Source organism: Ursus arctos, unplaced genomic scaffold (genome assembly GCF_023065955.2).
Source record: "Ursus arctos isolate Adak ecotype North America unplaced genomic scaffold, UrsArc2.0 scaffold_11, whole genome shotgun sequence".
NCBI lineage: Eukaryota > Metazoa > Chordata > Mammalia > Carnivora > Ursidae > Ursus > Ursus arctos.
Genome location: NW_026622775.1, coordinates 35,876,322 through 35,899,595, shown reverse-complemented (window position 1 = coordinate 35,899,595; position 23,274 = coordinate 35,876,322). Strand labels below are relative to the sequence as shown.

The following is a 23,274-nucleotide window of genomic DNA, read 5'->3' as shown; positions in this document are numbered from 1 at the left end:
ATTCCCAGAGAGCCTCAGGAAGCAATTGAGGACTTGTGGGCTGGGGCTTTTCCTGGGCAAACCTGACTGATGGGTCAGGTCAGCAGATAAGGGAGTTGGGCCCTGGCCAAGTAGTGCAGTGAGCTTGCGTGCTTCACTAAGTGCTATCAGTAAAGAGCATAGGTATAATTTCCAAAATTCTGCCCATATGAATCACCGGAAATTGGATCATTGTGAATCAAGAATGAATCATTGTAAGTGATGAAAACACAAGATAGTAGAAAGTATTTCTGGAAAATACATGAAAGAAAGTGTAATGGAAAAATGTTATTTCATAAAATGGAGTGGAAATGGTCATTGCTCATTCTTCAAAGAACTGGCAAAGAAATTCGAGACCATATATATTTATATCTATCTATATATCTATATCTACATCTATATATCTGGGAAGGTCTTTAAATTGTACCTGACTTGGAATTAAAAAAAAAATTCCTAAGGCTAATAATATCTGTTTTTGTTTGGGAAGCCATCTGATTCTCATTTAGAATGTCCAAATTCAATGTGGATTCCAGGATTTGCTCCTCAACTTCAAGTTATGAGAACAGAGGTTAGGTGCTAACAAGAACCACCTAGAAAATGGGGCAGAGAAGTGGTGGTGGCATATATTAAGATTCAAGCCTGCAAAACCAGATATTTGCATGTCTCACATGGCCTCGCCAGCACAGCAAGTCAGGTGAATAGAAAGTAGAGCAATTCTTCTCCTGACAAATACCTGGGGAAGCTGTCCTAGAGAGTCCTCTAATTGGCCACGAGGATGGATGAGAGGACATGAGTGAGAGGAAACCAGCCAATAGAATTCTGTGGAATAAAGGCTTCACACAGAAAAATTAAACTAATGAGTAGCGTTTTCTTGGCTGTAAGTTTTATTTTTTTATTTTTTTAAGATTTTATTTATTTATTTGATAGAGAGAGAGACAGCCAGCAAGAGAGGGAATACAAGCAGGGGGTGTGGGAGAGGAAGAAGCAGGCTCCCAGAGTAGGAGCCTGATGTGGGGCTCGATCCCAGAATGCCAGGATCATGCCCCGAGCCAAAGGCAAAGGCAGACGCTTAACGACTGAGCCACCCAGGCGCCCCTTGGCTGTAAGTTTTAATCCCCCACATTTTTATTAATGCCATCTCTGTGTGAGACTTCAGTATAAAATAGTATCTCATTCAGAACTGGCTTCTTAGGATTCTGGTACAGGCGAAATCAGGCCTGGCGGGGCGGCTGCCTGCAATCATGTTGAATGATAATTAATTTGAATGATTATAAAATATCTGTTACAGCAGTTACATTTTTAGATATCAGTTTAGGTGGATTGGTCTTGATGACTAAGCAAAATGATTTGTTGGAAACTGAGCTGACATCTATCATTCAGTGTGTCCTTATTACCCTGCTCTTGCATCTGGCACATAGTAAACATGCAATAAACTATCACTAAGCGATAGAATAAATGAATGCCTGCTACGTGCATGGGATTCTGAAGAGTGGAGAGGCGGTGGATTGTAAGGTTGAATATTAGTGCTACCTTAAAAGTGTTGTAATTTAAAAAATTTCTCTCTATTTCTACTGCTACTGCCTTAGTTCAAATATTATCATCTCTCACATAAACTCTTACAGTAGCTACCCACTTGGTCTTCGTGATTTTACTCCTGCTTCTTACATTCTGTTCTCCACAGAAAGGCCAGAGTCTGTCTTTTAAAAATACAAATCAGATCATGTCATCCTCTCTCTTAAAGTCCTTTGATGGTTTCCTATAGCATTTAAAGTATAATCCAACTTCCTCACCTGGCCTACAAAGGCCCTGCCTCACCTGGCATGTGCCAAACTGTCTTATATTTCAACCTTTACTATCTGCTTTACCCACTGTGCTCATGTTACACTTACCTTCTTCCATTCCTTGAATGTGTCAAACTTGTTCTTACCACAGGGCCTTTGCACTAGCTGTTCTCTCTACCTGGTAAACACAGATGCTTGAAAAGCATGTGCCTTCTTATCATGAAGACCTCACCTTACATCTCCAGGTGCTCTAAAGGATGTCATTCTGATTGTTTTAATCTTTTAGCACATATTACCATCTGCTATTTTCTTGTTTACTTTTCTATTCTTTGTCTCCACTGCATTAAAAGGTATTTGTCATGAAGCTTATTCAGACATGCATCCCCAAGAACCAGAACAGTCTGGCATATCATAAGAGTTCAGTAAAAGATCTTTGAAAAGAAATGAATGAACAAATGAGTTGTCTTAGTTTGTGACGGATCCATGATGAAGAATGGATTGTTCTTTGGGTTTATATGAACTTCTGTGATGTCCCCAATGCCAAAATAACAAATTAGCACAAGGGGGAAAATCAGTTAAGCAAGAGTATTTTTGGTATCATGTAGGCAACACAATGGCATCGTGAATCACAACTCTTCTTTTCAGCCTCCTATTTGGAGCACTCCTCAGATAGGAACTGTGTAAATTTCGTTTGCACACATTTAAAATTCGAGGTTTTTTGAGAGGCTATTTTCTTAAAACTTCTGACTTACTTCACAAAGTCTGTGGTGTTTCTGTGTGATTCTTCCCATCCCGTGTCAGCAGGATGGTTTTCTGTGTTTCAGGTTTATAAAATTATTGACAAATAAACGCCCACTGTGTGGGGAGCTAGCATATTCCTAGGCAAGGAGTTACAATAGGAGTTTGCAGTGGGCTGGGGGAAGGAGTGGGGGTGATGAAGTGGGAATCTGTCCACCCACACTGGTTGGAAAACCTACTTTAAAACTCACCCAGCACCAACTGAGCTTAATACGGTTGTTACAGGGAGTATGTGTGCTGTGATGGCAATGTGTCAGGCCTAATTGGGACCTTCTGAGAGCTAAGAGGACGTGCAGTTCTAGCAGGGAAATGTTAATCCAGTCACAAACACCGCGTTCACAGGAAAACTTCCCTTCAGCCCTCCCTGCCTTCCTTACTTAGCTATTCAAGGGAAGTGATCGGTGCATGCAAACTTATAAAAATTTAAACTATTTGGGTGCTTTTGGAAATGAGTTATGGAGCTCGACTAAACAAAAAAATTCCTCCATGAAAATGAGATGCTTAATAGGGATTGCTGACTCCTCTCTCCTATAAGGGCAGGTCCAGCCAGTCAGAAAACCACCTGGATTTACAGGAGTGACATTTGCAGGTGATTCAAATTTAAATCAAGTGTACATCCCCCCCACCCCTCAACATGAGCCCTAAGGAATTCACAGATTTCTACATTAACCCTAATTTTCAATTGTAGGTAAATGTTCACCAGACTGTTTCTGGAACAGTAAATGGAAAGTAATGTAAGAGAGAAATCTCTCATTCTCTGACTTAGAAGGAAGCTGAGGAGGGGTGGAAGGTTGTGTTAAGATCAAATCTAGTGTCATTAACCCCCACAAACGCCCACTCCCTGTAAGGGGCATTCCAAGCTTCTGGTTCACACTTGCCTTCTTCTGCTGGAGTGGGAAGCATGGGATCAAGGTACTTCTTGGAATCACAGGGTCAGGGTACTTCCCAGATTGTGAGATGACTCTAGGCACCATGACCTTCATTTCACCTAGCTAGCTGACAATACATGAACAAGAAAAGGAGAAGGACTCATAGAACCAAAGAAATAAGTTTCCACCCACCGTTTGTGTTTTATACTATGTGGTCTACCAGGAAAAGAAGCTTTAACCAAGAAGCTGTGATGCCTATAAAGCTAAATCTAAAAGAAATAAAGCAAGAGATCTTAGAGGAATGTATTTGAGCATACTTTTTTGTGTGAAAACAAAAGTCGAATGGCTTTCGTTGGGTTTCCAGATTTATCGGGAAGTTTGATATAATTGTTGCATATGTTTTATCTTTTTTGTGCTTGCATTTATCAGTCACATTCTATATGCCAGATACTACCCACGTCTTTTACATACCTTAACTCATTTCGTTCTCACAACTCCAAGAAGCAGGTATATTACACAGACAAGAAGGTACACAAGGTCACACGGTTTGAAAATCGCAGCACTCTACTGAAAATAAAATACCACCTAACATTTTCAAAAAAGGATTTGAGCAACGCTGGAGACAATATTTTGACTCACAAGAATTAAGTTTCAGACTGGATGATATTTAGGAAAGAACATTGGTAACACTGAGCCGGAAGAGAGTCGCACTCAGACTTAAATAGACTTGCAGACATTGGGTCTGAGCCCTGATGAGTCAGAACCGAGAGTTTCCACGGATCAGGAACCTTGCAGTCATACCTCTTTTCCTGCTATCTGAAGTGAAATAAAGCTCTGGTTAACCCTATTTGCCTTAAAGGCATGCCATGTAGCCTATTAGTCGTTTCCATACGCATTTGCTTTGTTTTGTGTGAACTTTTTATCTCAAGAGCTGCAGCCTCGGGAGCCATATAGGAAGTCTTCCCCGCAGGAGCTCCTCTGTGAGATCATTTGCTTCCCTGAACCTGGTTTATAACTACAAGTGACTTCCGTGGCGGTTACGCTGAGGACAGGGTGGGGTGATGTATCCTGGTGGATTCTCCACAAGCGATTCTTTGTTTATCCCGGTGTCTTCCAGATCATTTCCGAAGATCTGTCTACTTGTGTTTTAGTTCACTGATTTATTTTATTTAGGGGATCTCACCAACACCAGGCAGTGCAGAAAGGGACCCTGCGTTTTGTGATGAGTTCTCCTTTTAAAGCTTTATGCTGAAAGAGAATTGACTACAGAATGTCAGATGACCTTTAGCTGATGCTTTCCACCAAGTACCATCCTATGAACAGAAAATGGCTTTACTGGACATTGCACACCAGACCACAGACAGCGTCGTAAGGCTTTCCCAAGATTCAAAGTTAGAATTATGCCTATTATGAAATAGATTTTTAAAAACTTACTAGGGAAATTTGATTTTGTCCCCTATAATACTTTTCTTCCCTGATGAAACTTATCCAGAAGTAGCAGACATTATTTTTTGTTTCTGCCATATTCAGCTTGGTAGGAAATAATGTCAGCCAGAGATACTAACTTCCGCCTCATCGTGCATGCTAAAGTGTTCTCCTTACCTGCTTTGCCAGCTCTAAACGAATTCAAGAGGGAGAAAAAAAAAGATCTGAGCATGAAACTCATTCTGACTATGGGGGCCCCATGAAATGTTTTTAAAAATTTAGCAGAAAATGTCCTCATTCCATACACAAAGTTTTTGTTGTTGTTTTATATAAATATATAAACACAGAGAATATATATATATATATATATATATATATATATATATATATATATATCTTCTTGAGTTGTAGGAGCTACTTTCATGATTGTTTTTCCAGGGAGTGTATGAAATCAAGAAAAGATTGCTACTACAGGTGGCATTGTCTGAGAGCACAGTATTCTCCTGGTTAAGAACACCATGGAGATGTTGGTGATCCTTGCTGGATCTTACACAGATAATGAGTTCTTTTAACATTGCTTTGTAATACTTATTTCTGATACTGGTGAACCAGCCAGTGGTAAAATGGGGAACGTTACAAAATAGTTTCAGACACTAAAAAGACTGTCTCGATGAGTGTACGTTACCGCTACACCCCAGTTGACAACCACCCCAAGACCCATGTCCCCAGTAGAGTAGAAGGCCAGACTAGTGAGGGTGCTGATGTGCAGGGTAACACATTCAAGGACAGCGTGGCCATGCTCCTGGGCGTTCCATCGTCAGAAGGATATGTGGAATTTTCTGTCTTTGGGACTTGCTTTCCCTAATTCATCTCAGATATCTCCGCTTTCGTTCGTGTGCTTTAAGCACATCTGTGTTGACGCCCTCTGAAAGAGTCCAGGGGAGACTTCCCTCTTCCTTTGGGATGTGAGGTAGGCCACAGTTCTGCACAATGTTATTAAGGCCCTCGATAATTCATGCATTCCTACTTCCCTCTCCTTAAGTTTCTTGTATGGTACTCAGCACTCTTCATAACTTATACCGACTGTCACCTGGACATTTACCTGGCCATCAGAATGCTTACCCATGTAGACGATCCCTCTACTTCTATAATAAAACATTTTGAAGTGTTAGAGATGTTTACTTGACTTTGTTGTAGGAAAGAACATGAGGTGTTTATTTTGAATTCCAGCATCTAACAGTGTCTGGCTCACACTGGCACTCAATAAATTCTTATTGAATTGATTTTTAAATTTTTTATTGCTGAAATGAAACATGGGTGTCAGCCTTTTACACAGCCTCTCACATCCTCCTTCACTCGCTACAGTATGCTCACTGGAACTCCATTGACCTACTACTTTCACTTCCAAAACTGACTTTAAAAAAAAAAAACTTTATTGGGAATAAAATTAACCTGTTCCACAACACTGAAGGGTGCTAAGTTTGAGAACACGTTTAAACACTTCTACAGTGAAAAATGGCATTTAAATATTCATATTAAATTCATCATATAGGAATATGTTTTTTATCAATTTTTGTTTGATATCAAGACTCTCCAATCATAATATTTTGTCTTTACAGACTACTATCAAAGAGCAAAGATTTAACTGATGAAGGAAAATGGCATTTGAGAGGGGTCTTGAAGAGAAGGCAGGTTTTTATATTGGAGAGGGACAAAGTTGGGAAACCAGGAAGCTGGTTGGTGTGAGATCAGGGATCATGTCTTACATAATGGGGCCTGGCACATAGTAGGTGCTCTAGGAATATTTAGTGAAGGAATAAAGGAAAGAAAGCTACAAAAATGAAACAGAGATTATTTAAGGAAGCTCAAGTTGTTCGGTTTGGCTGGAAAATAGGTTAGGGTAGTGTTTCTCCACCTTGGTACTATTGATAGTTTGGGCCAGATAATTCTTTGCTGTGGAAAGGGATTGTCCTGTGCATTTTAGGATGTTTGGCAGGATCACTGACTTCTGCCTACTAAATGCTAGTAACCTCTCCCAAGTTGTGACAGCCAAAGATATCTCCAGACATTGCCTAATATCCCCCTGGGGGGTGGGGAGGCGCAAAATCTCTCTTGCTTAGGAAGAGTTAGGGAATTGCTCAAAAACAGGGCTGAAGAAGGAAATTAGAATCAGAATTCGAGAGATCTGGTATTTATACTTAATTTGATAGACAAGGATATCTATTAAATATTTCTGAGCTGAGGAATTATAGAAAGTCTTGTGTTTTAGGGAGAATAATTTGGCAGTTCATATAACTGCATTTTTATAAAACATAAGTATATTATATATATATATTTCAAATAAGTAAATTAGTCAACATCTGTATGCCTCAGTTTTCTCATATGTGAAATGGGGATAATCATAGCATTGTACTGAAGATGAAATTAAGTAATTCATGTAATGTGCTTGGAACAGTGCCTGGCATATTTTATTTAAGTGAAAAAAATAAATGTTTTTGTTATTGTTGTTAATATTTCTTACCAAAAACAAGGCACTGTTGTGGGGCAAGCAACTTTGAAACATTTTTGAAGTACAGCTACCATTTCTAACATGAGTCAGTTATCAAATCACTTATTAGAAAACCAAGTCCAAGTATAACCAGATTATGAACCCAAAGGGATGGCTATTTCCCTTCCTCCCTAAATCCTAGATTAAAAGCTAATCAGATCACACTTAAAAACAAAATAGGAGAAAAATGTTAGAAAGGGAAAGAAAATTGTTTTCAAACTTCTGCTCAAATACGCATTGTCGTGCCCTGAAACCACGTGAAGACAGACAGAAGGCAACAGCCCTAGAACTGCTCTACAGGGGCAACTTTGAATGGGTCGGCTTCCACAGGTAATTGCTAACAAGCCACAGGTGCCAAGCCACATGAGCCGGTGATAGCCTGATTTTGAGAAGAGAAATGACAATCCTTTACCCATCATTCATCCCAAGGTGCGCTTGTCATCTCCGGTAGCACACAGCGAGTTACCTTTTTATTAGAGGCTTTGGAAATCTTCTCGCAAGCGAACAGCAGCAGCATCCTTATCGGGGAAACTGCGTGTAAATGAGACTACGCGGGTTGGAGGAAATGCAATCCACCTGCCAGAAGGATGAAAGGTGTGCATTTGAGCGCTCAGGCAATCAGATTAGGGGCTCCTTCCTTCCTGCGCGTCTCTTCACCAAAATGCTGGGCGAATGCAATTCTCCCATCCTACACGTTCTCTTCCCCCGTTTCCCTGATCATCTAACTTCACCAGCTTGAAATAAAGAAAATGCTTAAAGGCTTAAAATACAATATCAAGTTCATCTTATTGGTTTGCTTAATAATACCATCTTACATTTTTAAGTTTTCCAAATGTCTTCTCCTAAGTCATCTTGTTTGAGCTCTACCAAAGCACTTAACATAAACAGCACAAATGTGACCTACTCCTTACAGAGGGAAGCTGGGGTTCGGTGAGGTCAAATGCCTTGTCCATGGAAATGATGGAACTGGAGAAGAGAAGGCAGGCATTCTGACTCGCAGTCCCAACCTTGTGACTGTGGACAATCTCTTCATGAGTTCCGTACCACAATATCCAACAACGTTCAGTACCTCTTCCTTTTTCATTCCAGCCAGTGTCATTATTTCCAACTAACAAATTTACAAGAATAATTAGGCTCTTATCATCCTTGGACTGATTTTCTGAAGAAGCTTCTTGCTTGGCCTTTATGCCTTTAGTCATGTCCTTCTTAAATCCCCAATCACCCTCCTCAGTGACACCTTGGCAGGATCCCATCGCTCTGCAGCTACTTTCAGCTACTTGTCCAATCCCATTCTTGCACTTCAGATGTGTCCTTTTCATCTTAGCTTTGACCTCTATCCAGGCCAAAGCTTCTCTTTCCTCCTCCCAATGTAAGTGAGATTTATGACCCTAGGCTCTAACATGATGGTAAAAACATGGTCTGGGTCTTCAATGTCAACTCTCCTTCCCCCTTCTAGTTTAGTTCCTCTAGTTTTGGGGTGGGGAAAAAGGGAGAAAAAAAAGAACGCCTCCTGACTTTCCTGGGTTGCAAAGACTCCGGATAGCAGAGGGGAAGGGAAATTTTAGAATATTTCTATATTGTGGCGCTTTGACCATGTAGCTGCTGATTTACTCAATCACTTTACTGGGCCTTCAATTACTCTGTCTTTGCCTCTGGATCTTCCTTCAGTTTCTCCAACTCCTGGGATGAGATGTGTGTTTTCATCTGCGTGAAGGAGAGTCCTGGCTTCTGAAGCATACCCTTATCAAGGTCAGAGACAACAAGAATGGACCCAAGTTTTAATCTGTTCTTATGGGCTCCAGCCTGCTCATCATCTTCCTATCTTGAATGCCTGCCTGTGCACTTCAGGCTTTAGCATTATTAGACACAGAGATAGTCTCACAGAGAGTGCTCGCCTAACCTCCAGAATTACGGAAGTCCATTCTCCTCTTGTGTAAATACATCTACCTGCGTGCACGCGTCTGTGTGTGCGTGTGTGCTCATGTAGCCTACTGGTTCTCCTTCTCTGGTTGAACCCAGAACGTACAGAATTTAAATGTGGGATCAAGAGACCATTGCATTAAGGATGCTACAAATAACTGCATACTTATATGTTGATAGGAATGACCCCAAAAATGTAGGGTAGTGGGAGAAAAATGGCTGGAGCACTATTTTTGAGTAGCAAAAGGGGGTGAAGTGTCGTGTCCAAGAGCAAGTGCTGGCCCTAGCAAGGTGCATGGAACGGTCATCTATACCAAGAAGGTAAAATACAGATTGTATGGCTACAGATGTTAGTAAGTCGATAATTGTGGTGCTGGCATCTTGTGCCAGTTTTCTTTTGAGCACTAAATACAAATGGACACTCAAAATGGAATTTATAAAATATTTGCTTCAAGTAGAAGGAAAATAATATAATCCTAGGAAGAAAATCTGAGTTACAAAAAGAAATAAGGAGGAAAGAAAATGATAAATGTATGGGTCAAATTAATAAGCGAGGATAAAGAAAGCCCGTGCACTTAAAGTAAATCCACGAAGGACACTCTAGGCTGAGATGGCTTCACTGGTGAATTCTACCAAAAATACAAGACAGAGAAAGAATACTAGTGTTACCTGAACTCCTCTAGATAACAGAGGAAGAGGAAAAACTTCTCAGCTCATTCTGTGCAACCAGCAGTACACTAGTACCAAAACCAGACAAAAATTCTTAACAAAATTTTAGCAAATCAAATCCAGAAATATATAAAATGGGTAATATACCACAACAAATGGGATTTAACTCAGGAATGCAAATTTACCGTAATATATTAAATAAATCTATATACTTCATAGTATTAACAGGGGGGAAAAGGTAAACCTAGTAAAATGTACCACCGATTCATGGTGAAAATTCTCAGCAAAGAAGACAGAAACTTCCTCAGCTTGATGAATGACATTGACTAAAGCATGCAGATCACATCATATTAAATGGCAAAAGACCGAGTGCTTTCCCACTGTGATCAGGAACAAGGCAAGACTATCTGCCTTTCTAGGTTGGAAATGTTTAAGTAAAATTGTTTTTTTCAAAGACAACATGATCGTCTACAGAGAAGATTCCAGTGGATCAACAACAACAACAACAATACATGACAGCATTAGTAAATGAGTTAAGCAACACTGCAACATGCAAAAATTAATTATATTGCTAGTAATAGAAGTTATTGTTTGTTTTTATTTTATTTTTTATGGGAGTTTCTCAGCTGTGCACCTGTGGATAAAGGGACCATCCCCATAAATATATACAGCCTCACCCATAGGTGTGCTCATACGTTGGTTTTCACTGAGAAATAGACATCTACATTGAGGCACGTGGGTTGCATGTGAACACAGTCACTGCTACTGTGTTAGTTCACGTCTTCATCATCTGTGTCCTACCTGGACTCTTGCAAAAGCATGTGAACTTTTGTTTCTTTTCCCTTTCATGTCGTGATTTTCAACCAAAAAAAAAAAAAAAATCACATTTTTCTGTGGTGGAGAAGGTGTTCCGTCCGGAGGGAGTAGATGACCCACTACTTGTAGCATTCATCCTGAGAGGTCTTCTCTCATTCTTTACTGTTCATCACCACCATCGCCATCATCATCACCATCATCATCAAACAAGTGCTTTTTAAAGTACACGTAACATGCTTTTACTCTAAGCGTTTATATATTAATTTTCACAAAGAGGCAAAGTAACATGCCCAAGGTCACATAGCTAGTAAGCGTTGGCTCTGATATCCAAATCAGGGACACCTGAGACTGTGCTCTCGGCTACAGTACCAGCACCATGCTGCCTTTTGGAATCCCATTAAATTCCAAAATTGTAAATTTGCCTGTCAAACAGGATCACACATTCCCTACCTCTCCCATTTGCATCAATCCTTTCTTTTTTCATTTCTTACCACTCCCCATTTTCACCTTCTGCTTTTGTTATACCCAGTTACTTACAGACCCTATCCATGTCCCATGCTCTTTTATATGTCTCTGCCTTTGTCATGTTACTTTTGCTGTCTTTATTCTTATTGGGCACCTACCGCGTTCCTCCTAAGAAACTCGGCCGAAGAGAAACCTCTGCATTTCCTGAACCCATCCCAAGGTGCTTAAGTGTTCTGTGGTGGTTTCCTAGTCATGCGCATTTCCTGAGGCTGCTGTCTTTCTCATCCTGGGAGTGGAGGCCTGTTTGGGGAATTGGCAGTGTAGCAATAACTTCATGATTCCGTCACAGCTCCCAGAACAGCTCAGTTCTGAAACATGGCTCTCAAAGTTGTTTCTTTCATTTAAAAAAATTTTTTTAATTGAAATTCAGTTAATTATAGTGCGTTACTAGTTTCAGAGGTAATGTTCAGTGATTCATCAGTTGTGTGTAACACCCAGTGCTCATTACATCATGGGCCCTCCTTCATGCCCATCACCCAGTTACCCCATCCCCCTACCCACTCCCCTCCAGCAACCCTCAGTTTATTTCCTAGAGTTAAAAGTTTCTTAGGGTTTGTCTCCCTCTCTGATTGAAACTTGTTTTATTTTTCCCTTCCTTCCCCTATGCTCTGTTTTGTTTCTTAAATTCAACATATGAGTGAAATCATATGATAATTGTCTTTGACTGACTTCTTCCAGTTAGCATAATACCCTCTAGTTCCATCCACGTTGTTGCAAATGACAAGATTTCTTTTTTTTTTTTTTTTTTGATGGCTGTTTCTAAAAGCTCAGTTTTTACCATCTATTCCTCCAGCCTTCCCAGTGAGCTGTAAACCATTTAATATTTCAAGGTATATTCATTTCTGTTTAAACTTGGTAGAGTAGCTTCTGTTTTCTACAGCTGAACCCTGTTCATCGCATTACAGTTAATTGTCACATTTTCCATTAAGACTATCCTGATAAGTCCAGAATTCCAATACAGAGAATTCCCCCTTCTGTGAACATTTTCCACTTACTCTAGAGCAGTACTTCGTAATTTTACCTGCACATTAAAATCATCCTAAAAGAAAGCTCTAATGGCCAGGCCACAACTCCTACCAATTAAATGAGAATCTTTGGGGGGGTGGGGGGTGGGACCTACTCATTGGTATTATTCTAGACCTCCCAGGACAGTCCAGTGTGCAGCCAAATGGATAAGCCAGTTGTCTGAGCACTTATTAGACATCTCCGTCACTGTGCCACGATACAGAAGCAAAATGCATTTGGATTTGAAAAAAGTTTTTCTTCCACTTGGAACTTATTTCATCAACAGATTTGAGACAGAGAGAAGGAACTAAAAAGTTAAATTCATAGGCTCGTTTTAACATTGTTCAAGTGATTTTCTACATGAGGAGAACATTGGTGCAAGCTTTTGGACAGTTTAAATAGTGACTTATCTTAAATAATGTTGTAGTCAACATTTTAAGACAAAGACAGAAAGTTATTTTCAATTTCCTTCCTGCTCTCAGGCACAGATTTGGTCCAAGTATCTCTAAACTCTGTCTTGCTGTTCTGAAGAAGACTACCCACTCATCCTGTGCCCTGTTGTATCATAACTGCCAGGGTTATGTCCCCATGTGTTGAAGCAAGTTTGAATGCTGACATAACATATTTACGGAAATATATATCTATGAGAGTAGATTGCTAATTTATACAAGGATGCGATTTTGCTGATTGGATGAGTGTATGGTTGCCTTGTGGATACTCCATTAATGCATTCCAAAATTAATGAATAAAGCTTTTTAAAAATTTACATAAAGACTAATAACACTTGGCATATACTTGTACCTGCACAGTCTTCCTTTTCATTGGGTCATCACTTCCACATTGTGTCAGGTTAGTTCCTTTGATAAGGCAAATACATATTTATCTGTAGGTACCAGGCAAACACCAGTACAATGGTGTATATGTTTTCTCTCAAGATCTTTGAGCTAAAGTGATACTGTATAGGTTATAAGTCTTCAAAGTGTATCATGAAAGCAAATAAATATGTAGTTTTAAAATGTCTTGCTCATGTAATAGACCCTGGATAGCAAGTAGTTTAAAGTGAAAACAAGTGAAACCAAAAGAAAAAGCTTTTCAACTGCGGAAATATTGTCTTGCGATTCATCAGTATTAATCAACTGTTCAGGGCCTGAGTCATAGTAAGGAGAGCAGTGTCGAGAGAGTCACAAACATTTGAAATCATGCGTTGGTGATCACGAAACCGTGATTTAGTTTCTGTGTCAATTTAGTGCGTTTTATAGGCTGCAGAGAGTGGGCCAAATGGAGCTTAATAATAGTCTAAATTATCTAAGAAACTCACTAAATATAGTATGGAAAATAGCCAGAATATGTAATTGAATTCATACAAAAGCACATAAATCAAAATTCTTACTTGTTCATGGCCTGTAAAAAATAGCCTTGCTCTTTTATTGGCTGAATAAAATATCAGATTAGCTTTCATGAGTCTTTCCTTTTATCGAGGTAACTTTACATATACTAAAATGCACAAATTTGCGCATTTCGGTGCATTTTAGCAAATGCATACATCTGTGCAATTCACACCTTTAATGAGATGCAAAATTTCTCTTTCCTCAGAAAGTCCACTCTACTTATAACCAGTCAATTCCTGCCCTTTCAGAGAAAACCGTTATATTCTGATTTCTGTCACCATAGATTGGTTTTGCCCGTAGAACTTCACGGAAATGGAATTATACAGTATGCACTTTCGTGTCCCACATCTTTCGCTCCACACAATGTTTCTGAGATTATCTGTGTTACTGAGTACATCAATAGTTTGTCCCTTTTTATCACTGACAGGTATACAGTAGTCCTCCCTCATCCGTGATTTCTCTTTCCGTAGTTTCAGTTATCTGTGGTCACCCAAGGTCCAGAAGCAGATGATCCTCCTTCTGACGTATCTTCAGACGGTCCATCTTAGCCTAACGCTATGTCACAAGGCCTGTCATGCACCTCGCTTCATCTCATCATGGAAGCATTTTATCATCTCACATCATCGCAAAGAAGGGTGAGTACAGTACAAAAAGATATTTGAAGAGAGAGACCACATTCACATAACTTTTATTACAGTATAGTGTTAACTTGTCCTATTTTATTAATAGTTATTTTTGTCGATCATTTACTGTGCCTAATGTATAAATTAAACTTTATCATAGGTATGTACGTATAGGAAAAACCATCGCGTATGGAGAGTTCAGTATTATCTGTGGTTCCAGGCAACCACTGGGGGTTTTGGACATTATCCCTGACAAATAAGCAGGGACGACTGTACCAGAGTATGGATATCCTATTATTTACCTATTCTCTCATGGATGGTTATTTGAATTGTTGCCAGTTTGGAGTTAATATGAATAATGCTGCCATGAAGAGTTTTGTAGAAGCCTTTGGTCATGTTTTCATTTCTCTTTCCAAATGCCTACGATTGGAATTGCTGAATCATAGGATAGGTGATTAGCTTTATATAAAACAGATAAAAGTTTTTTCAAAGTGGTTTGCAATTGTATACTTCCATCAACAGTGTATAAGAATTCTAGTTGCTCCAGGGGCGCCTAGGTGGCTCAGTCGTTAAGCGTCTGCCTTCGGCTCAGGGCATGATCCCAGAGTCCTGGGATCGAGCCCCACATCAGACTCCTCCACTGGGAGCCTGCTTCTTCCTCTCCCACTTCCCCTGCTTGTGTTCCCTCTCTCACTGGCTGTCTCTCTCTCTCTGTCAAATAAATAAATAAAATCTTAAAAAAAAAAAAAAGAATTCTAGTTGCTCCAAATCCTCATGAATATTCAGTGTTGTTAATTTTTTAAAAATTTTTACCCATTCTAGTGAGAGTGTAGTCCTATCTCGTGTGGTTTTAATTTGCATTTCCCTGATGAGTAACGATGTTGTGCACTTTTTCATGTGTTTATTGGACAGTCTCTTATATCTTCCTTTGTGAAATGTCTATTTTTGCCCATTTTTAAACTGGGATGATTGTTTTTTAATAATTGCTTTGTAGGCATTGTTTCTACTTCTGGATTCAAGCCTGTTTTCAGATACATGTATCGCAAAGATTTTCGTGCACTCTGAGGCTTGCCTTTTCATTTTCTAAGTGATTTTTTAAAAACGACTTATTTATTTATTTGACAGAGAGAGAGAGTATGAGCAGGAGGGGCAATGGAAGAAAGAAAGAAACTCAAGTAGACTCTGTGCTGAGCACAGAGCCTGACACGGGGCTCAGTCTCACAACCCTGGGATCACAACCTGAGCTAAAACCAGGAGTCAGACGCTTAACTGACTCTGCCACCCAGGTGCCCCATTGAAGTGATGTATGTGTTTTTTTTATGATTTAATCATTTACATTATCTGAGACAGAGAGAGAGAGAGAGTGAGTGAGCATGCGGGAGATGGAAGGGGCAAAGGGAGAGGGAGAGAGTCTCAAGCATACTCCGCACTGAGCATGGAGCCCAATGAGGGCCTTCATTCCATGACCCCCAGACCATGACCTGAGCCAAAACCAAGAGTCTGAGGCTTAACCCACTGAGCCATCCAGGTGCCCCAAGTGATGTGTTTTAGATAAGCAAACATTTAAAATTTTGATATAGTCAAATTTATTAATAATTTTCTTTTATGATAATGCTTCCCAAGAAATCTTTGCCTACTTCCCAAATCATGAAGATATTCTTCTAAGAATTCTTCTTCAAACTTTTTTGTTTTAGTTTTATGTATTTTGTTTTAGGTTTATTACATATGTAGAATTAATTTCTGTGTATGGTGTAAGGTATGAATCCAGTTTATATTTTTCTAAATGGAATCCAGTTGTGCCAGAGTTATTTGTTGGAAAGACTTTCATTTCCCCCACTAAATTGCTTTGACCCAATTTAAAAATCAATTGACACTACAAGTTTGGATCTATTTTTTGGCCAATATTCTCTGTTCCATTTGTCTATATGTTTATACTTAAGCTAATATTACACTGCCAGTATTATTGTATTGTTGAATTCGGGTAGTATGGTCTTCCAAATTTATTTTTTTTAATTTGTTTTCGAATTTTCCTCCTCTTCCCTTCCCACGTAACTTTTAGAATGAGCCTGGAAATTTCTCAGAAAAAAGTTTTCAGATTTTGATTGGAAGTACATTGACTTGATAGACCAGTATGGGATAAACTGACATTATAATACTGTTGAATCTTCCAACCAATGAACGTGGCATAATTTCCCAATTTATTCAAGTTTCTTAAAATTTCTATAAGCAATATTTTTGCTTTCTAGTGTAGGAATCAGCCTTCCACATAGTTGCATTTATCCCTAATCATTTTTATGATAATGTAAATGGTACTTTAATATTTTATTTCTCAATTGTTCATTGCTAGTACACAGATACATAATGTTGACCTTTTATCTTGTAGATACTTACATGTAGACCTTTTATCTCGTGATCTTGCTAAATTCAGTTATTAGTTATAGCAGGAGTTTTGTGGTAGTTTCTTTGGTATTTTCCAATATACGATTATGTCATCTGCAATAAAGGCATTTTTTTCTTATTTTCTATTTCAGTCATTCTGCTCATATCTTTATTCTTTGCTTCCTTTTGATGTATTTTACACTTCTTTTTCTAGATTTTTACAATGAAATAATTAATTGATTTAAGCTTTTTTCTTTTATAATATAAGAATCTAAAGCTATAAATTTCACTCCAAGCGCCTCTTCAGCCACTTCCCATACATTTTGATAGGCTATATTTTTATTATCAAAATATTTTCTAATTTTCCTTGTGATTTCTTCTTTGGCCTATGGGTTATTTAGAAGTGTTTGCTTAATTTACAAATATGTGGAGGAATTTTTAGATACTTTTTGTTATTGATGTCTAACTTAAATCTGGAACATAATCACAGGACATATTCTGTATGATTTCAATTTTTTTGAAATTGCAGTCTTTTTTATGACCCAGTAGATGGTCTATCTTGGTGAATGTTCCATGTGTACTTGAAAAGAATGTATATTCCATAGTCCTTTCATGCAGTGTTCTACAACTGATGATTGCTTTAATTGGCTGATAGTTATTCAAATGTTTTATAAACTTACTAAGTATTTTAATCTACATGCTGTATCACTTTTTTGGGAGAGGAGGAGTGATAGAATCTCACTGATAATTATGATTTTCTCTCTTTTCCCCTTTACTTCTATCAGTTGTTGCTTCATGCATTTTGAAACTCTGCTGTCAGGTGCATACACATTTAGAATCATTCTTTCTTTTTAAACGATTTCTCCTTTAATCGTTATGAAATATCTCCCTGTGTCTCTGGTAATACACCTTCCCTTATAGTCCTCATTTTCAAATATTAATATAAGCTCTTGAGCCTTCTTATCATCATCATTATGAATCTTCCCATTCTCTTACCTTCTAACTTATCTGTCCTAATATTTAAAGTTAGTTTCTTGTAGACTGCGTATAGTCAGGTCTAAATTTTTATCCAAACTGACAATCTCAGTCCCCCTTTTCACTGAAATGTTTAGATCATTTGCGTTTAGGGTTTAGATCTATTACCTTGCTAGTTGCTGCTATGTCTTCCTCTCTGTTCCTTTTCCCCACCTCTCCTGCCTTCTTTGGGATTAATCAGGTTTCTTTTTGTTTCTTTCTTTTTTTTTTTTTTAAGTAGTCAATTTTATCTCTCCTACTGGCTTTTATGCTTTTCTAGTGGTTGTTTTAAGGATTACAATAGGCATCCTAACTTAATTCAATCTACCTTGCTGTCATATCGTATCACTTCTTGAATAACGTAAACACCATATAACAGTAACTTCCATTTACCCCACTTCCCCACTCAACAATGCACTATCGTTGTCATATATTCTACTTTTTTATGTTATAAAACTTACCTCACTGTATGTTATTATTTTTTAAAGTCAGATGTGGAGGTTTTTTTGTTTTTTCTTTTTTGAGAAAAGGGGGAGGAGCAGGGTAAGAGGGAGAGAAAGAATCTTAAGCAGGCTCCATGCCCGTGCAGAGCCTGACATGGGGCTTAATCCCCTGACCCTGACATCGTGACCTGAGCCGAAATCAAGAGTCTATGCCTAACTGACTGAGCCACCCACGTGCCCCAAAGTCAAATGTTTTTAAAGAAATTAAGATGCAAGCAGAAGCTTTTCTATTTTATCTGCACACTTCTCATTTCTCATGCTCTTCATTCATTCACTGATGAAGATCCATGTTTTCATCCATTGTCATTTTTCTTCAACCCAGAGTTTTATCTTTGTCGTTTATATTAGTCAAGTCTACCACTGAGAAGAGGTCTCAGCTTTTGCTTATTTGAAAATCTCTTTATGTTGCCTTCATTTTTGAAGGATATTTTTCCTGAGTTTAAAATTCTACTTTTACAGGTCTTTTCTTTCAGAACTTCAGTATTGTCATCACCTTATTTTCTAGCCAGCACAGTTATTGATGAGAATTCACCAGTTCTTCTCATCACTGTCCTTCCCTTCCTATACTGAGTAAGGAAGAGCTGGGACACAACAGGACACAGCATGAAGGCCAGGCTTGCTGTGAGCACCAGTGGGCAAGAGTGATGACTGCTGGCAGAAGAGTGGTCATTATCCCAGGCCCTGAGTCCAGCACCCACACCTGGGTGCCACCCTCTATGTAATGTATTTTCTTCTCTTGCTGCTTTAAAGATTGTCTCTTGGGACACCTGGGTGACTCAGTTGGTTAAGCCTTTGGCTGGGTCATGATCCCAGGGTCCTGGGATCCAGTCCTGCAGTGGGCTCCTTGCTCAGCGGGGAGCCTGCTTCTTCCTCTCCCACTCACCCTGCTTGTGTTTCCTCTCTCACTGGCTGTCTCTCTCTCTCTGTCAAATAAATAAATAAAATCTTAAAAAAAATTTTTTTTTTAAAAAGATTGTCTCTTTCTCTTTAATTTTCAGCATTTTGACTATGATATGCCTAGGTATGGCTTGCTTTGTGTTCAGCCTCCTTGGGCTTCTTGGATCTGTGGATTATTATTTTCAATCAAATTTGGAAAATGTTCAACCATTATTTTTTCAAATTTATTTTCTACCCCAGCCCCCCCTTCTCTTTCTAGGATTCAAAATACACACACTTCTTGATATTCCCACATGTTACTTAAGACCTTCTTCTTTTTTTTTTTAACTTTTTTTTCCCTCTCTGTGCTTTAGTTTGATAGTTTCTTTTAATTTTTAATCTGTTTTCAAGTTCACTGATCTTCCTTGGTGCAGGGTCCTATGCAGTGAATTTGTCATTTCTAATGTAGTTTTTAATTCTAACATTTCCAATTTTGTTTACAGTTTCTGTTTTTCTGCTGGGACGCTACTCCCTCCACTCATCATGTCATTTCTTCTTGAAATTCTTGAACATATTTTACAATAGCTGTTTTAAAGATCTTATCTACTAATTGCTATGTATTTGTTATCACTGGATTTTTTTTTCCTCTTAGTTGTAAGTCACCTCTCTAGCAGTGTTTTATTGTATGCTAGACATTGTAAATGTTCCATTATCAAGAATCTGAATTTTATTATGGTCCTTTAAAAAAGTGCTGAGTTTTGGGGGTTTTATTCCGACAGGAGTTAATTTACTGGCAGATCGCCTTGATACTATGAAGGCTTGATTTTAAGCTAGTATTGTCACCCCATGACAATACTAGCTTAAAATCTACTAGCTTAAAATATCCTTCAAAAATGAAGTCAAAATAATCCTTATTCTAGGGTTTGAGAAGCCTGACTCCTAAGGTGTGGCCTTGCTGGAGTCTCAAATGAATGCCTGAGTTGTTCAGTAATATGTCTCTACTTTGTGGGCTGGAATTCCAACATCTCTCTATCCCGTGTCATCTCTAGAATCTCTGTCCATTTCACAGCATAGCTCACATCATTGTTACTCTTTGCCAGACCTCACAGAGTCTCTCATTTTATATGCACAGCTTAGTATTTGGTCAAACACGTAAGGAGACCCCAGCTTTCTCCTAGGTCACTTAAGTATGTGAGAATAAGCCAAAAATGGATGGCATTTGCATTTCAGCTACTGTCAGCGTGTCCCTGAAAGACGGAGAGAGTGAAAGTCTTCCCAACTGGCCGAGCTATGAGCAGTGTACTTGGTCATACACTTTGTTTGGAAGGAGCAGTTACTCAAAGTGAGAACATTTAACTACAGCTGGGCAATGGTCATTGGCCTAAATTAATCCTTCAAAGACCTTAAAAGAAACGGACTAGGAGATCTGAAGAAAGTAGTCTTGGGGTAGAAGTATTTGGATGGACATACTGGAGTGAGCACAAAGCATGCAGATTTCTGTACCACACATTGATGGCTACCAGAAAGCATTGAGCATGGAAGAGGCACTGAACAATTAAGTGGATAAAATGACTCGGCCAGTCAATGTTAGCTAGCTTTTATTATCAACACATGATGGTATTATGGCACATGATGGTATTATGGGCATATGATGGAGGTGACTTCTTGCCCAAAAGCATGGAGCTATGGCTGGCTGTGAAGTTCCAGCCTGCCAGCAACAGAGACCAAAGCTGGATCCCCAGTATGGCAGTATTCCTCATGAAATACTGGTCACTTGGTGACAAGTTAACTACATTGGGCCACTTCCATCCTGGAGGAGTCAGGAGTTCATAGGAATGGATACCTAATCTAGAAATGGGTTTGCCTCTTCTGTCCCAGGGCCTTAGCCAGCACTGCTATTTGGTGGTTTATGGAATGCCTGATCCACAGGCATAGAATCCCACATAGCATCTGACCATGAAAACAACTTCACAATGAAGTGAATCTGAGATCATGGGATTGTATCACATATCATACTACCCAGAGGCAGCTGATACCATGCAGCACTGGAATGGCCTTATAAAGATGCACCTGGAGCACCAGATCAATGGAAACACTGTGAGGGGTGGGATGCCGTCCACCAGGAGGCAGCATATTTAATCAGTCAGAGATCCATATACGCTGTATTCCTCGTGGAAAGGGCATCAAGGGATACAAGCAGGTTTGCTCTACTTAAACATGATTCCTGATGACACACTGGTGGGTTTGTGCGTCCTGTTCCTACAACTCTGGATTCTTCAAGTTGGCAGTTTTGGTTGCCAAGAGGACACAACATTGGACTACAAGTTATGGCTACCACCAGAATACTTGGGACTCATCGTTCTAAGAAAGCAGATGAATATTTGACCCTAATCAATAAAAGGAGGCAGTGCTGTTTTACACAACAGAGGCAGGTGAATGCATGTGAAACCAAGTGGTCCACTTGGATGCCACCTGGTTCCACCTTTCCCCATTGTAACTTGGGAATGGCCACTTGCAGCAACCCCAGAGTGAAAAAGATACGACTTTCAGAGGTTTAGACATTCCAGATATACTACCAAGACCTGCTGAGGGAAGAGCTGAGTGTAAAGGTAATTAAGATGTATAGTGGAGGAGGAGAAGGTTAGGTCCCATGTATGGCCCCAAGACAATTGCAGGAGTGGGAGCTGTACTTCGCTCCTCTCACCCACCTATTCTGAGTTCTCCCACAGGAAGAAAAGGCCACAGAAACCACAGAAGAGCTTCTTTCTGAATTAGTGGAGAAGTAGATCAATGTGGCTTAAGAGCAGACTGTGAATGTACCTTGTGGACCTCTAACTGTGGAGCATACACTTGACCAAGGGCCCCAGCTGCTGCATTTGAAAACCCACTGGTGCACTTCTGCTAAATGCAGGCTTTCTGCAGCCAGTATGTGTCTGGCAGTGATCCTGCAGCAGGCCAATTCCCGGAAGACACAGGCATCCTCTGCCAGCCACTTTGAACTTGAGCACTCTCCAGTGGCCTTGCTAAGAGTGCACAGCACTCTCCTTCCCTCTGGGTCAAACTTGCACAGCTGTCTGATGTGCTCCCAGTCTAACCCAATGTCCACCCCATTTTTTTTCTAACACAAACATTCCCCCTAACACAATGCCTGCCTGTTGGCTCTGTCTTGGTGTCTGCTTCTCCCAGGAGCGGGCTCTGGATCTTGAGGTGGTCTCCAGGTATGATGTGAAGGCTTTGAAAGACAGAATCAATTACTGGTTCAGGTGATGGTGTTCAAGATTATGTGTCCAGTACTATGTGAGATCGTTTAATCAGTCCTAAAGTCAAGAACTGACAGAATAGTGGAGGAGAGTTTGCCTTGTCCCCCTCAAATTACTAGTACCCCTGCATATAACTGTGGAAAAGTAACTTGAATTGTGTCTTCCATCTAAATTCTATTCTTGTCTTATTCAAATCTTCTCCACTCTATCTTTCCCCTTCATGAAGTGGTTGCCACCAAGTGCCCATGAAAATGTTGTCAAATATGAAGTATTTACTGCGCCTGATCTCAAATAATTATAAACACTGAACAGCTTTCTCAGTGAAGTAAGTGGTAAGGACCATCTCTTCCCTTAGGTAACTATTTGGTAACAATTAATGAATTTTTAAAATCTCTGCATCTACTAATAGCAAACACAAGTTCACAATTAGTTTCACATTTACCTATTTAATAATACATTTGTTTTAGAAAGGAGACGCAGGAGGATTATATTTTGAAGAGTTTTGGTGTTTAATGGACAGCTTATGTTCTACATGGAGCATGTTAATCTGTGAGGGCAAAGTTTCGATCGACACTGGGAAATACACTAAACCTGCCATAGTCCCAAGTCACTTTTCTTTGTATTTGTTACAGTTGGTAAATTGTAGGTAAGTAATCCACTTTGCTCAATAACTCAAGTTTGATATTTATGCAGGATGTGATGGCCAAGGTGACTCCCAGACTCTTGTTGTGAAAGACAAGACTTCTACTTGCAGATTAGGTTTCTCCAGGAACTGCCGTTGTTTTGGTCAGTTTGTGAATTAAGAGCCATGGTTCTGAGACTTTTACTTCAAAAATACTTCAGCAATTGATTTCTTT

General features: G+C 39.4%; 1 protein-coding gene across 1 annotated transcript in view; it reads left to right on the top strand.

Annotated features, from left to right (window-relative positions):
• TTC29 (tetratricopeptide repeat domain 29) overlaps positions 1 to 23,274 on the top strand; it is a 388,892-nt gene that overhangs the window by 94,658 nt on the left and 270,960 nt on the right. Inside the window, exon 3 of the mRNA XM_057310110.1 lies at positions 14,233 to 14,397. The gene's annotated coding sequence lies outside the window, so the exon portion shown is untranslated. The remainder of the gene's footprint in view (positions 1 to 14,232; positions 14,398 to 23,274) is intronic.